Source organism: Aristolochia californica, unplaced genomic scaffold (genome assembly GCF_029961685.1).
Source record: "Aristolochia californica isolate CCGP_79_NKW_82.1479 unplaced genomic scaffold, dmAriCali1.0.hap1 SCAF_4, whole genome shotgun sequence".
NCBI classification, from domain to species: Eukaryota; Viridiplantae; Streptophyta; class Magnoliopsida; order Piperales; family Aristolochiaceae; genus Aristolochia; species Aristolochia californica.
In genome coordinates this window covers 11,611,134-11,626,295 of record NW_027182103.1, presented here as the reverse complement: position 1 = coordinate 11,626,295, position 15,162 = coordinate 11,611,134, and the positions used below count along the sequence as shown (strand labels likewise).

The following is a 15,162-nucleotide window of genomic DNA, read 5'->3' as shown; positions in this document are numbered from 1 at the left end:
GCGTACAACAAGATGTAAGTTCTACCAAGATATGTTAGAGCTGCACGAGCAGCAGCAATCTGCCATTAATAAATTGATAGAAGTATTTTCTGCTCGCGTAGCCGCCAAAAAGGTCATACGACCTCAAATCTTTGAGCACGAAAAATCCACGTGAGAGGCAACAGACGCTCTCTTGGAATGAAATCCTCACCTTATTGCTACAATAGATAAAATCATCGTGGGAGACACTCTCTTGGACGAACAGAAGACGCAAGAACTCAAAGAGTTCTCTGTATCTCTGGCGGTGGCGACATCCGACTGTGGGGATTCAGAAATTCCAAAAACGGAAGGGTATTCAGCACACCCTTCGTCAGAAAATCGGGAATGGGAAAAGCTCTTCGCATTCTCACAATCAGACAAAAGGGATAATCCGAAATCGGAGGGGAACAGGAGAATGGAAAATATTTTGGTGCCGGTTTCAACTAGGACGTGTTTCCGAGAGCCCTTTATCTCATAAAATCTCCAAGCGGCGAAGCCCCAACGGGCTATGATTCATCGCCAGAGAATCTGTCGGCAAAATGTTCACTCAAACTCGATCTCGGCAGCACAACGGCAAACGAACTTCCACAAAATTTGGGGTAATCTCTTACGACGAATTTCTCCAAATTTTGTCTTCTCTTTTCTCAAATCCCTCTATGTTTTACATAATTCATCTCCAATGGCATCAAAATTGTTCTGTGAAAATTTTGGTGTTGAGAAACAAAGCAGTTTTCTTTTCCTGGGGGCTGAGAAAAAGAGGGGTTTGCTGTTTCGTGAAACAGAGAAACAGTCCCCATTTGCCGGTATTCGGGCTTGTGTGTCTGTATTCCGAGATGGAATTTTTTGGGGGTGCCGGGCATGATAGAAAAACATTTTTGGTTGCTGTTTTATTTTTCTGTTGTCGTGAGCCTCAGCGTATCTCAGAAAACTTTTTTGGGGAGACTTTGTTATTCTGTTGATGAGCACAGTACCTGTGCCTATGTGAGTGATCAAATTGATGTTACCCAGACTCAAGAAATTGAAACTGAAAAAAATTCTGGTGGAGGCAACCCAAAGAATTTGACAAAGGATGAAGGTCAAAAAGAGGTGTTTCCTGATGCAGCACAGTCTGAGATTCTAAATGAAACTAATTCTCAGAATGGGTCTTTTTCAACTCAAGCTACATAGTCAAAGCATGAAAAAGAGATTCAAGTAGATTCAAAATCCAAGGATGAACAAGCCTCCTTTGGTTACAGTTGGAAGCTCTACAATGTTATTGCCGGAACTGATTACATCCCTTGTTTGGACAATGAGGAAGCTATTCTTAAGCTGCAGAGTACCAAGCATTATGAGCATAGGGAGAGACACTGCCCTGAGGAAGGACCTACTTGTCTTGTCCATCTTCCAGAAGGATACAAGCGGCCCATCTCTGGGTCTGATAGCAGGATCAAGATTTGGTACCACAATGTTCTGCACACCAAACTTGCAGTGGTAAAAGGACACCAGAATTAGGTGAAAGTTAATGGCGAGTACCTTAGTTCCCTGGTGGTGGAACCCAGTTTAAGCATGGTGCTCTACATTATGTAGATTTCATTCAAGAAACACTTCCTGACATTGCATGGGGGAAACAAAGTCGTGTTGTATTGGACGTTGGTTGTGAGGTTGCCAGCTTTGGAGGTTATCTCTTTGATAGAGATGTTATTACTATGTCCTTTTCTCCCAAGGATAAACATGAAGCTCAATTTCAATTTGCGCTTGAAAGAGGCATTCCGGCTTTATTTTCTGCTCGGGCATGGTTAGTGGATAAGTTTCATTTCGGTGGGAGTGCCGCATATGGGAAGGGAGCCATCGTGACATTAGTTTTTTTTTTATTTTTTCCTTACAAAAACTCTAAAATTTACTTTTTGTTGTGATATATTTTCCTTTAACTTCTTGTTTATGAGAGAATCGAAAAGTGAAAACTCAAAGTTTCGATTTAAGAAGAAAGTGTACATATAAAATAGAATGGAAATGCACAAATATAGAGAGCAATAATTCCAAAAAGTCTTTGTAAATTTTGGGGATTGCAAACTCTTTTAGTTTTTATATATTAGGTTTTGCAATGATCAGAGTGTTGACTCCCAATCCATGAGTCATTTCTTACAAAAACATAACTCATAATGTTTTATTGACTGATAAATCACTTTAAAATTCATCTATGATTGTTAGGTCAGCTTTTTGTAAATGGGAAAAATAATGGTTTGTTTGACTCGGGTAAATATCCCACTGCACGTTCACTTAAGAATTTAATGAGCATTTGTTGTTCGCTTTCAAAGGTTTGGATCCATAGGGAATTTGCATCTTTAACATGTTTCAAGCATGCATATCCATATTTAAAACATGTTAGGATCAATTAGAAACCTCTTTCTTATCAAATTCTAAGCCATTGGGTTGAACTAGTAGAATTTCCCAAACATGGACAACAAAATTTTTGTGTTCGTTTGTTGTGTGAATAAATTTTCTTCACAGACATTTATTATTATTTTTTAATTTTTTCCTTACGTTAACTCTAAATTTTCATTTTTTTGTGATCTATTTGCTTTTAACTTCATGTTTACGAGTGAATCGGAAAGTGAAAACTTAAAGTTTTTATTTAAGAAAAATGTGTACATCTAAAATAGAATGGAAATGCAAAAATGTAGAGAGAGATAATTCGAATAAGTCTCTGTATTTTTAGGGATTGGAAACTCTTTTAGTTTTTATATATTTGGTATTGCAATGATCGGGAAAAGTGGGAAGCGTAGGAGTTTTAACTAAGTGTTGACTCTCAATCCATAAGTGATTACTTAAAAAAACATAGCCCATTATGCATGATTGATCAATAAATCACTTTACAAATCATCTATGATTATTAGGTCAGCCTTTTTGTAAATATGCTAAATAATGGCTTGTTTGACTCTTGTAAATATCCCATCCCACGTTCACTTGAGAATTTAATAAGCATTTGTTGTTCACTTTAAAAGGTATGGATCCATAGGGAATTTGCATCTTTAACATGTTCCAAGCATGCATATCCATATTTAAAACATGCTAGGATCAATTAGAAATATCTTTCTTTTCAAATTCCAAGCCATTAGGGTTGAACTAGTGGAATTTCCCAAACTTTCACAATAAAACTTTTGTTCGTTTGTGGTGTATGACTAAATTTTCTTTACTTATATTTGTTTATGTTTTTAATTTTTTCCATACATCAACTCTAAAATTTTCATTTTGTTGTGAGCTATTTGCCTTTATATTCTTGTTTAAGAGAGAATCGGAAAGTGAAAACTCAAAGTTTGGATTTAAGAAAAAAGTGTACATCTAAAATGGAATGGAAATGCACAAATGTAGAGAGAGATAATTCAAAAAAGTCTCTGTAACTTTTAGGGATTGCTAACTCTTTTAGCTTTTATATATTAGGTTTTGCAATGATTGAGAAATGGGGGAGGCGGGGGGATTTTTAACTGAGTGTTGACTCCCAATCCATATGTCGTTCCGGAAAAAAACATAGCCCGTTACATATGGTTGACTGATAAATCACTTTAGAAAACAACTATGATTGTTAGAGTAACTTTTGTTAATGGGCAAAATAATGGCTTGTTTGACTCGAGCAAATATCCCACCGCACGTTCACTTGAAAATTTAATGAATTTGTTGTTCGCTTTAAAAAGTTTGGATCCATAGGGCGTTTGCATTTAAACATGTTTCAAGTATGCATATCCATATTTATATCATGTAAGGATCTATTAGAAATCTTTCTTATCAAATTCCAAGCCATTAGGGTTGAACTAGTGGAATTTCCCAAACTTGGACAACAAAAAACTTTTCTGTTCATTTGTGGTGTTTGAATAAATTTTCGTTACTTATATTTGTTATAGTTTTTAACTTTTTTCATACATAAACTCTAAAATTTTCATTTTTTTGTGATCTATTTGCCTTTATGTTCTTGTTGACGAGAGAATCGGAAAGTTAAAAATCAAAATTTTGATTGAAGAAAAAATTGTACATCTAAAAAGGAATAAAAATGCAAAATGTACAAAGAGATAATTCCAAAAAGTCTCTGTAACTTTTAGGGATGGAAAACTCTTTTAGTTTTTCTATATTAGGGTTTTCAATGATCGGGAAAAAGGGGAGGCGGGGATTTTTAACTGAGTGTTGACTCCCAATCCATAAGTCATTTCTTAAAAAAAACAAAGCCTATTACAAATGATTGACCGATAAATCACTTTGCAAATCATCCATGATTGTTAGGTCAACATTTTGTAAATGTGAAAAATAATGGCTTGTTTGACTCAGGTAAATATCCCACCGCACGTTCACTTGAGAATTTAATGAGATTTTGTTGTTCTCTTTAAAAGGTTTGGATCCATTGGGCGTTTCCATCTTAACATGTTTCAAGAATGCATATCCATATTCAAAATGTGTTAGGATAATTTAGAAATCTCTTTCATATCAAATTCCAAGTCATTAGGGTTGAACTAGTGGAATTTCCCAAAGTTGGACAACAAAATTTTTTCCATACCTAAACTCTAAAATTTTCATTTCATTGTGATCTATTTGCCTTTATCTTCTTGTTTACGAGAGAATCAGAAAGTGAAAACTCAAAAGTTTTGATTTAAGAAAAATATGTACATCTAAAATGGAATGGAAATGCACTAATGTAGAAAGAGATAATTCCAAAAAGTCTCTGTAACTATTAGGGATTGCAAACTCTTTTAGTTTTTATATATTAGGTTTTGGAATGATCCAGAAAATGGGGTAGCAGAGGAATTTTAACGAAGTGTTGACTCCCAATCCAAAAGTCATTTCTTAAAAAAATAGCCCATTACGCATGATTGACTAAAAAATCATTTTACAAATCATCTATGATTGTTAGGTTAGTTTTTTGTAAATGTGCAAAATAATTGCTTGTTTGACTTGGGTAAATATCCCACTACACATTCACTTGAGAATTTAATGAGCATTTTTTGTTTGGTTTAAAAGGTTCGGATCCATAGGGCATTTGCATCTTTAACTTGTTTCAAGCATGCATATCAATATTTAAAACATGTTAGGATCAATTAGAAATCTCTTTCTTATAAAATTCCAAGTCATTAGAGTTGAACTAGTGAAATTTCCAAAACTTTGACAACGAAACTTTGGTCTTTGTTTGTGGTGAGTGAATAAATTTTCTTTACGTACATTTGTTATTTTTTTTAATTTTTTCCATACCTAAACTCTAAAATTTTAATTTCATAGTGATTTATTTTCCTTTATCTTCCTGCGTACGAGAGAATCTGAAAGTGAAAACTCAAAGTTTTGATTTAAGAAAAAAGTGTACATCTAAACTGCAATTGAAATGCACAAATGTAGAGAGAGATAATTCACAAAAGTCTCTGTAACTTTTAGGGATTGCAAACTCTTTTAGTTTTTATATATTAGGTTTTGCAATAATCAGGAAAAGGGGGAGGCGAGGGATTTTTAACTGAGTGTTCACTCTCAATCCATACGTCATTTCTTAAAAAAACATAACCCATTACGCATGATTGATTGATAAATCACTTTAAAAATCATCTATGATTGTTAGGTCAGCTTTTTCCAAATGAGCAAAATAATGGAATATTTGACTTGGGTAAATATCCCATCGCACTTTCACTTGAGAATTTATTGAGCATTTGTTGTTCGCTTTAAAAGGTTTGGCTCCATAGGGCATTTGCATCTTTACCAGGTTTCAAGCATGCATATCCATATTTAAAACATGTTAGGATCAAGTATAAATCTCTTTTTAATCAAATTCCAAGCCATTAGAGTTAAACTAGTGGAATTTCCCAAACTTGGACAAAAAACATTTTGTGTTCATTTGTGGTTTGTGACTAAATTTTCTTTACTTACATTTGTTATTGTTTCTAATTTTTTCCATACATAAACTCTAAAATTTTCATTTTGTTGTGATCTATTTACCTTTATCTTCTTGTGGACAAGAGAAACGAAAAGTGAAAACTCAAAGTTTTGATTTAATAGAATAGTATACATTTAAAATGGGACGGAAATGCACAAATCAAGAGAGATAATTCCAAAAAGTCTGTAACTTTTAGGGATTGCAAATTCTTTTAGTTTTTATATATTAGGTTTTGCAATGATAGGGAAAAGGGGGAGGCGGGAGATTTTTATTAGAGTGTTGACTCCCAATCCATTAGTCATTTCTTAAAAATAAAATCACTTGTTACATATGATTGATCGATAAATCACTTTACAAATCATCTATGATTGTTAGGTCAACTTTTTGTAAATGGAAAAAATAATGGCTTGTTTGACTCGGGTAAATATCCCTCCGCATATTCACTTGAGAATTTAATAAGCATTTGTTGTTCTCTTTAGAAGGTTTTGGATCCATAGGGCATTTGCATATTTAACATGTTTCAAGCAAGCATATCCATATTTGAAACATGTTAGGATCAATTAGAAATCTCAAAACTAGTGGAATTTCAAAAACTTGGACAACAAAGCTTTTTTTTTCGTTTGTGGTGTTTGAATAAATTTTCTTTTCTTAAATTTTTTATTGTTTTTAAATTTTTCTCTACATAAACAAAACAATTTTCTTATTTTTTTATCTATTTGCCTTTATCTTCTTGTTTACGAGAGAATCGGAAAGTGAAAACTCAAAGTTTTGTTATAATAAAAAAGTGTACATCTAAAATGGAATGAAATGCAAAAATATAGAGAGAGCTAATTCCAAAAAGTATCTATAACTTTTAGGTATTGCAAACTCTTTCACTTTTTATATATTAAGTTTTGCAATGATTGGGAAAAGGGGTAAGCGGGGGGTTTTTAACTGAGTGTTGACTGCGAATCCATAAGTTATTTCTTAAAAAAACATAGCCCGTTATGTATGATTGACCGATAAATCACTTCAAAAATCATCTATGATTGTTAAGTCAGCTTTTTGTAAATGGGTAAAATAATGGCTTGTTTAACTCGGGGAAATATCCCACCACACGTTTACTAGAGAATTTAAAGATCATTTGTTGTTCGCTTTAAATGGTTTGGATCCATAGGGCATTTGCATCCTTAACATATTTCAAGCATGCATATCCATTTTTAAAACATGTTAGGCTCAATTAGAAATCTCTTTCATATAAAATTCCAAGCCATTTGGGTTGAACTAGTGGAATTTCCAAAATTTGGACAACAAAACTGAGTTCGTTTGTGGTGCGTAAATAAATTTTCTTTATGTACATTTGTTATTGTTTTTAATTTTTTTTCATACATAAACTCTAAAATTTTCATTTTGTTGTGATCTATTTTTCCTTTATCTTCTGGTTTACGAGTGAATGGGAAAGTGAAAACTCAAAGTTTTGATTTAAGAAAAAAGTGTAGATCTAAAATGGAATGGAAATGCAACAATATAGAGAAAGATAATTCCAAAAAGTCTCTATAACTTTTAGGGATTGAAAACTCTTTTAGTTTTTATATATTAGGTTTTTCAATGATCGGGAAAAGGGGGAGGCGGGGGATTTTTAAATGAGTGTTGACACCCAATCGATAAGTCATTTCTTAAAAAAACATAGCCTGTTACACATGATCAGAAAATAATTCACTTTACAAATTGATGTGAAATTTAATTACATCGGCTTTTATACCTCGCAAGCGTACGAATCGTTCATGTAATCTAGCGGGAAGCGAGGGTCATATCCACATGGAGGACTGAATTTTGTGTATTCTTTAGTCAACTAGCCTAACCAAATATGATGAATTAATCTGAAATAAACACTAATTATATCCTAAATTATCAAGCAATCATCTGGTTAACTACTTGCACAACAGGAAACGTCAACTCTGGATTTTACCGTGATACGTGCCTCTCTCGAGTGCCACGTAACCACGAATCCGGATTCTCAATCCTTGCATCTAGCCCCTCTCGGCCGCCTAGAGTTAATGACAGAGATCGGATTACAATAGAATGCAGAGAATAAATTTCGTATTGTGATGATGCTAAAATTATCAACTCTGGATTTTATTGTGATTCGTGCCTATCTCGAGCGCCACGTAACCACGGATCCGATTTCTCAATCCTTGCGTCTAGCCCCTCTCGGGCGCATAGAGTGAAAGATAGAAATCGGATTAAAATACCAAAATCCAACCTAAATTATAATCTTACCCTAACTAGCTAATTTAATCAAATATCCGGAAAAAAAATATTCGATAAACATTAATTATCAAATCACATTTAATAAACATTCAAAACCTAAGTTCAAACTATAGCAAAATTAAATTCCAAAATGATGAATTACTACCCTTCTCCTTCCTCTCGCTCGGGCTGCAGACTCGTTCTCACGGGTGCTGCAATTTTCCGAAATTGATGGCTTCAGGTAGCAAGAGCGAGTGGCCGGAGGTAGAGACGACGCCGGTGAAGAAGAATAGAAGCCCACGGACGGAGGTGACAACCGGCGAAGAACGGAACAAAGCTGAAGTCCTCTAACCGGCTCTCTCGAGTCTCGATCGGAGTCGGAATGGCTCTGGAGATGGTCGGAAATGGGTAATCAACGCCGGGAGATGATTGGAATGCAGAATCGGCACACGAGGAGCCCTCTCGGGTCACCTTTCGGCTTGGCGAGCAGAAACTGGCACTGTCGAACTTGCCACGATGGAGACTCTCTCGAGCTTTCGTCGGGTCTGTTCTCAGTTGCCGGACGACGGTGGACGACGGTGGCGCGGCGAACGACGGTGACAAAATCCTCTCTGGTCTTCCCCTGTTTCCATCGACGCTCCTCTGTTTTGGTCGATACTCCTCTGTTTCGATCGATGGGGCTCTCCCCTATTTCGTTGACCGTCCCCTCGTTTTAATATGATTTGCCCTAAAAAATCACCTCCCTTTCACTAAGGGCATTTTGGTAAATATCTCCTTCTCCCCCAAAATTCTCCTAAAATTCCATAATTGAATCCATAAAAAGCATTTCAGAAAGAAATAAACGCTAAAAGCAATGAAATATAATTCAGGAGAGAAAAATATGCAATATAGACAGTGATTAATGCCAAATTCAATAAATGTACGTTTCATTTGAAAACCGATAAATAACCACCTATAACACAATTATAAGGGTTATTCTATTATAATTAACCTAGTTCTCATGTCAGAATATGGCATCTATCACACCCCCAAACCTAAATCTTTGCTAGTCCCTAGCAAAACAACAATCGAACCAAAATTAAGCCTAGGAAAACAAAATGCCACTTTCATAGGGAGCACGATTGCATTTAGCGCATGCAACAAGCAGTTAAACCCCTGCTTTGCAGTAGTGGACGAGTTATGTCTCATGAGGGTTTGCATGGAATTTACCCACAAAATTCATCTAAATCAATATTATAAAAAGAAAAGTGAAGAAAATTTACTCCTCATTAGCATATGACTAACACTTAGTATCATAAAATATCTGAAAATCATATGAAATCCTACTCAATTTGAAATCCTGTGTAAAATATAGCACATTATCAATCCAAATACACTCATTGTTACTCCACCTGAACCAATGTGACCCTTAAGCAATTACTTCAACATAACAAAGAAGCAACAAATAACAATAAAATCCTAGTCACATCACAATTAAGAGAAAATAGTTGAGTAAGCCTGTTGTCTGACAATCTCACAAAAGAAATATACCAATTCATCATCAAAGTTAAGGAAACTCATCATCAAAGTTAAGGAAACTCATTGCTTCCAGATTTAAACCCATTTTACACTATTACCAGTGCACTTTTGCTATTACCAGCGTATTTTTTTGTTTCACTGAATACTTTCGGTATTACCACCATTTTGTATTCGTCTTCACTGCACATGCACTTATTTTTAAGTAACCGACTGTTCTGGTGCATGTCCCTGGGTTAGCCCAGGCTGTTTCTGAAGTTATCTGTCTTTTGCAAGCAAGATCATTTCCATTTGGATTCATACATTACAACAAGGAATTTCACTGAGATACAAAAAGGAATGAGTTCAAACAAGCATACAAGACTATTCAGACTAACATAGATCAACACTAGATTTACATGTTCTCTTTTGCAACTAAGTTCCAAGTCTAATGCAATAGTAAGTTATCCCACTGAATTCTCATGGAGCACAACAAATGATATCAGATTTCTAATAGGCATATTCTACACAGTTTTACGAAAAATTATGAAACACATTTGAGCAACTTATTTTAACTCTACTAAAGTTTACCACATAATAAGAGGAATAATTTGAAAACCACGAACAAAAATCAAAAGAAAATCATTGTTAAGACATAAAAGAGCCTTCCCCCCCCCCCCCCCCCCCCCCCCCCCCCCCCAAACCTAAACCTGACAATGTTCTCAATGGGAAAAAGTTAAAACACAGGAACGACTACAAAAAGAAATAACATCGAAAGAATAATAAAAGTCATGGAAACTACATGCTCCATTGGCACACAAGAAGTAAAACAAAGCCAAAACAGTGCAAGGAAAAGAGATATCAGCAAACACCCCGAAACCTAGAGCATGACACATCATCAAACAAACCAACTAACAATCACTAAAATATCTGATTTTCTAGACGATTTATTGTTGGCCTTAACGTCGGTTCTGGTGTCAGTCTTCTCGTCTAGCAGCTGCTACTCCAGTTGACTCACAACCTAGCTAGTTATACTCCAGCAGAGTAAGGGTTAAGCTCCCTCAGGGCTCCTAAATCCATAGGTAGGACCATATGTGTTTGGTCATCAATAATAATACTGAAGAGTCAATAAAGACCCCCAGGAATGATACATAGTCTCCCTCGAAGAAGGTTTACTCGTATCAGCCGTACCCTTAGGTAATCATCCGTAGATGAAACCGCTATCCCACATCACACTTTGAAGAAATCTCCGTGTGACTGGCCACTGAAGGTAGCAGGAATCACCGATGAACACAAGTCCTTAAGTTACTCACCATAAGGTTTTCATTCAATACTTCAAGATCAAACTGGTCAATCCCAGAACGGTTGTTTGAGTACAGACCTCTCAAACTAGGGACCAAAAGTTTGGTCATCGACTACCGGAACCATTTATGCTCTCAGCCGGCAAGAGAGTACCCTGAGTCCATGATGGGGCCGGCATCGCCGGGGGACCTCCAATCAATCAAGACCAGAGTACACCAAAGGTTATCCTAAATAAGAATGAATAAACCAAAAATAAAAATTGTAATGTACAAAGGGATAGAAACGTGGGGATTGCCCACAATGTGCTAAGTTTATAGTCGTAAGCAAGACTCTGACGCATTCAAGATGAAAATTACCACCACCTCCTCCGGTGTGGAGACATTCTCAAGATACGGTTTGAGCCTCTGACCGTTAAATTTGAAGACCGCCCCGTCTCTGTGATTTTGGATCTCAATAGAGGCATGAGGAAACACCTGTGTAACTTCAAATGGACCGGACCACCAGGATCTTAGCTTCCCTGGAAACAAATGCAATCGTGAGTTATAAAGTAAAACATTCTACCCAACAGTAAAAGACTTGCGAAAAATAGATTTATCATGTAAAAACTTTGTTCGCTCCTTATACAGTTTGGCATTCTCATAAGCATCATGACGTATTTCCTCCAACTCATTCAATTGCAATTTTCTCTCCTCACCCGCTTGAGTCAAATCAAAATTCAAAGCCTTAATGGCCCAATAAGCTCTATGCTCAAGCTCAACAGGTAGATGGCATGCTTTGCCGAACACTAGGCGAAATGGAGACATCCCAATAGGAGTCTTATAAGCGGTTCGATAGGCCCATAAAGCATCGTCCAATCGAGTGGACCAATCTTTCCTATCAAAGCGAACTGACATCTTCAAAATCTGTTTGATCTCCCTATTAGAGATTTCCACTTGACGACAAGTTTGCGGGTGGTACGGAGTGGACACCGGATGTGTGATGGAGTATTTCTTCAATAAGGTCTCAAATGCTCTGTTACAAAAATGAGATCCCCCATCACTGATGATCACTCTCGAGGTACCAAACCGATTAAAGATGTTTTTTTTTTTTAAACTTTACCACCACTTTGTGATCATTTGTCTTACATGCAATAGCTTCAATCCATCTAGAGACATATTCAACAGCAATAAGGATGTATTGATAGCCGAACGAGACAGGAAAAGGACCCATGAAGTCAATACCCCACACATCAAACAATTCAACAATAAGAATGGGGTTAAGAGGCATCATGTTCTTCCTAGACAAACAACCAGTCCGTTGGCATCTATCACACACACGAAAAAACTCATGGGCATCTCTAAATAATGAAGGCCAATAAAAACCACATTGCAAGACTTTAGCCGCGGTCTTTCTAGCACCAAAATGTCCACCACATGCGTGGGAATGAAAAAATTCAAGAATGTTGGCAAAGTCTTGCTCATGTACACAACGCCTAATGACTTGGTCAGGACACACCTTGAACAAATAAGGTCATCCCAAAAAAAATGTTTGACTTGGGAAAAGAATTTCAACCGATCTTGTTTACTCCAATAATCAAGAATCTTATGAGTTACAAGATAGTTGACTATGTCAGCAAACCAAGGCAACTGGGATACTTGGAGAAGTTGTTCATCAGGGAAGGAATCATTTAAAGGAAGGAATCCTTCCTGAGGTGCTACACAGATCCTAGATAGATGATCAGCAACAACATTCTCACAACCCTTCTTATCTCGAATCCCAAGGTCAAATTCTTGCAATTGCAAGATCCATCTAATCAAGAGAGGTTTAGTGTCCTTGATGGATAATAAGTACTTCAAAGCAGAATGATCAGTGAACACTATAACCTTTGACCCTAACAGATATGATCTGAATTTGTTCAAGGCAAACACAACAGCTAGCAACTCCTTCTCAGTGGTAGTGTAATCAATTGAGCATCATGAAGAGTGCGGCTAGCATACTGAATGACACAGGAAATTTTATCCGTCTTTTGCCCCAAAACAGCCCCAATGCATAATCAGAGGCATCACACATCAACTTAAAAGGCAAAGACCAAGTAGGGGGTTGGATAATGGGTGCAGCGGACAAACATTTCTTCAGTATCTCAAAAGCATGAATACAGGCATCATCAAAGGCAAAAGCGACATCTTGAGCAAGCAAATTCATCAAAGGACGAGAAATTTTGCTAAAGTGCTTAATGAAGCGCCTATAGAATCCAGCATGGCCAAGGAAAGAACGCACCCCCTTCGCAGAAGTAGGTGGTGGCAGATTAGCAATTAGGTCAACCTGGCTTTGTCCACTTCTACCCCCCGCTCAGACACTACATGTCCTGAAACAATTCCTTCTTTTACCATGAAGTGACATTTCTCCCAATTCAAGACTAAATTGTAATTAATGCAATAGGACAATACGAGTGAAAGATTGTGCAGACATGTATCAAAGCTGGAGCCAAACATAGAAAAGTCATCCATAAAGACCTCTAAAAAGTCACCAATCATGTCAGAAAAGATACTCATCATGCACCGTTGGAAAGAGGTGGGCGCATTGCATAAACCAAAAGGCATGCGTCTGTAAGCATAGGTGCCAAACGGACACGTGAATGTGGTCTTTTCCTAGTCTTCTGGAGCAATGGGAATTTGATTGTAGCCGAAGTATCCATCTAGGAAGCAATAAAAATTGTGGCCGGCCAATCGCTCTAGCACTTGATCAATAAAAGGTAGTGGGAAGTGATCCTTCCTAGTGGCGGAATTAAGTTTTCTATAGTCAATGTAGACACGCCACTTGGCGGTAGTTCTTGTGGGAATCAATTCACCACTCTCATTTTTCATTATCGTTATCCCCCCTTTCTTAGGGACAACTTGAATTGGACTCACCCAGGTGCTATCGAAAATAGGATAAATGATTCCTGTCACAAGCAACCTGATGACTTCTTCTCTCACAACCTCCAGCATATGGGGATTTAACCTACGTTGCATCACACATGAGGCTTTAGTCCCCTCCTCCAAATGAATACGATGCATGCATATGGAGGGGCTAATCCCTTTTAAGGCATCAAGAGTCCACCTCAATGCCTCTCTGTATGCTTGTAAAACTTCAGTCAATTGTTCCTCCTGCTCGGTACTCAAATCAGAGGAAATAATGACTGGCAATGAGTTCATGGGCCCCAAGAATGCATACTTCAACGTGGGAGGAAGTGGGTTAAGATCTAGCTTGGAAGTTTCAAAAGAGGTTTGTCCAAGTCAAGATGAAGATCCTATGGATGATCAGTGGTGACAACCTCATAAGCTTCTTCCAACAAAGGTACAGAACTGAGTAAAGAGTCAACCTCTCGGAAATATGTTTCCTCATCAAAATAGTCCATGTCTAAAGATTTTATGCAAGACTCAAAAGATTCAAGAGTGGATTCGTCATCAAGCATAACAGTCTCTATCTTAAATGCAGGACTCAGATCATTAGACTCAAGTGGGTGGTGCCCGACATTAAACACATTCAATGAGACCTTAAAATTTCCAAAAGACAACTCCAACTCACCACTTTTACAATGAATTACAGCATTAGATGTGGCTAAGAAGGGACGTCCTAGGATGACAGGAATTTGGTTGGTCACATTGACTACTGGTTCTGTATCAAGAACAATGAAATCAACTAGGAACATAAATTTGTCCACTTTTATCAAAACATCTTCAACTATTCCTCGTGGTATTTTTACAGAACGGTCAGCTAGTTGAAGTGTGATGGGAGTAGGTTTCAATTCCCCCAAACCTAATTGCTGGTACACAAAGAAAGGAAGCAAATTCACACTTGCCCCTAAGTCAAGAAGAGCTCTCTGGATGGTATGTTCACAAATGACACATGAAATTGTGGGACATCCAGGATCGTTAACTTTAGGAGGAGTGTTGTGCTTCAGAATTGAGCTTACATTCTCAGTAAGAAAGAAAATTTATTTGTACACCACAAACAAACACAAAAGTTTTGTTGTCCATGTTTGGGAAATTCCACTAGTTCAACCCAAATGACTTGGAATTTAAAAAGAAAGAGATTTCTAACTGATCCTAACATATTTCAAATATGGATATGCATGCTTGAAACATGTTAGAGATGCAAATGCCCTATGGATCCAAACCTTTTAAAGCGAACAACAAATGCTCATTAAATTCTCAAGTGAACGTGCTGTGGGATATTTACCCGAGTCAAACAAGCCATTATTTTGCCCATTTACAAAAAGCTTA

The 15,162-nt window shown here is 36.8% G+C and overlaps 1 pseudogene; it reads left to right on the top strand.

The window, feature by feature from the left end:
* Positions 1-876: 876 nt before the first annotated feature.
* On the top strand, positions 877-8,100 carry LOC137963105 (probable methyltransferase PMT26; annotated as a pseudogene).
* The last annotated feature ends 7,062 nt before the right edge of the window (positions 8,101-15,162 follow it).